This window comes from Myotis davidii, unplaced genomic scaffold (assembly GCF_000327345.1).
Source record: "Myotis davidii unplaced genomic scaffold, ASM32734v1 scaffold2121, whole genome shotgun sequence".
In the NCBI taxonomy this organism is placed as follows: domain Eukaryota; kingdom Metazoa; phylum Chordata; class Mammalia; order Chiroptera; family Vespertilionidae; genus Myotis; species Myotis davidii.
In genome coordinates, this window is record NW_006290856.1 from 14,331 (window position 1) to 16,288 (window position 1,958).

General features: G+C 49.7%; 1 pseudogene; it reads left to right on the forward strand.

The window, feature by feature from the left end:
• The window catches only part of LOC102770388, a 14,285-nt pseudogene that overhangs the window by 4,279 nt on the left and 8,048 nt on the right, over window positions 1-1,958 (forward strand).

A 1,958-nucleotide genomic window follows, 5' to 3' on the forward strand; every position in this document is an offset into this window, starting at 1 on the left:
CAGACAGATGGGCAGGACTACAAGTCTGGCCATGTGGTGGAAGACCTCATCAACCACTATGTTGTGGTATTTGGTGTGGACGACGAGGAGCTGAGGAAAAAGCGGGAAGAGGTCACTGCCATTGCAAAGATGTGTGTGGCTGATACTGCCAGTGGGACACAGAAGGCAGAAGCTGAGCAGCATATCAAGATACCAGCATCCAGGGGGGAGACAAGATGGCGGTGGAATAGGCGGATGTGTCCCAAGGCTTGTCCTGGAGCAAATAGAATGAGCAGCTGAAACAAATAACATCCACCCCGAATTGGCAAAGAAGACTCAGCTGGTGAGACAGTTTGCAGCCAGGAAAGGCAGGGTTCCCCTGGAAAGTCCAGAGCACTGCAACCACATGAGCAGCAGACATGTGAGCAGCCCACTCCTGTCCAAGGAGCATCAGCCCCGCGAGCAGCCCTCCCCAAGCATAAGAGCAGCAGCCTCACATGGCCTGCCCCTATCCAAGGAGCAGCAGCTGTGTGAGCAGCCCGCCCCCATCCAATAAGCAGCAGTTCTGTGAGCAGCCCATCCCCACTAGAGGAGCAGCAAGAGCCCACCCCAGTCTGAGGAGCAGCAGCCACATGAGCAGACCACCCACGTCCGAGGACGGGCAGCCCGTACCCGTCCGAGGAGCAGAGCCACACACAGCCTGCACCTGTCCAATGAGCAGCAGTCTGTTGAGTGGCCCATCTGAAGAGAAGCAGCCATGCGTGCAGCTCACTCCTGTCCAAGGAGCAGCAGCCCCACAAGCAGCCCATCTTCAATCCGAAGAGCAGCAGCCATGTGAGCAGCCTACCCTTCTCCAAGGAGCAGCAGCCTTGCAATCAACCTGCCCCTGTCCAAGGAGCAGTAGCCTCACAAGTAGCTCGCCCCATCAGAGGAACAACAGCAGCATGCAGCCAGCCCCCACCCAAAGAACAGCAGCCTCATGATCAGCACACCCTCTGTCTGAGGAACAGCAGCTGTGCGAGATGCCTCTCCCGACCAGCCAGAGGAGCCACCACAGCTGCAAACAGCACCCACCAGAGGAGCTGCAGCCAACTGAGGAGCAGCTGATACCAAAACCGCCCAAGGAGCAACTGCAGCCTGAGGAGGCACTGCCACCCAAGCAGCAGTCCCTGAAAGACTCAACATCTATATCTGTTGGTGAGATCAAACATGAGTAGACAAAAAAACACCCAAAGGAAAGAAAACGAGAATCACCAGAAAAGCAGCTAAGTGAAACAGAGGCATGCATTATGTCAGAAAAAAAATTCAGAATAAGGGTGCTAGAGTGCATAAACTGGATGGAGGAAAAAATCAACTTATGTAAGAATCAAGAAGAAATGAAGAGTGATATAGCTGCAATAAAAAACACCATGGAAAGTTTCAATAGTAGACTAGGAGAGAGAGAGAGGACCAAATTACCAAATTAGAAGACAGGGAAGCAAAACACACCCAAACTGAACAGCAATTGGAGAAAAAATTAAAAGACAAGAGGAGAGCCTGAGGGAGCTATGGGACAACATGAAACAAAGCAACATACGAATAATAGGGGTACCAGAACAACAGGAAGAGGAACAAGGTGTAGAAAACCTATTTGAAGAAATATTGTCTGAAAACTTTCCTGATGTGGGAAGAAAAAAGTCACACAAGCACAGAGAGTTTCAAACAACATGAACACGAAAAGACCCACACCAAGACACAACATAATTATGATGGCAAATGTTCAGGACAAAGAGAGAATCTTAAAGGCTGCAAGAGAGAGACAGAAGGTTATGTACAAGGGATCTCCCATTAGATTATCAAATGATTTCTCAACAGAAACACATCAGGCCAGAAAAGAATGGAAGCAAATTTACAAAGTGATGCAAAGCAAGGGACTGAATCCAAGAATACTCTATCCAGCAAAGCTATCATTCAAAATTGAAGGGGAAATAAGGAGCTCC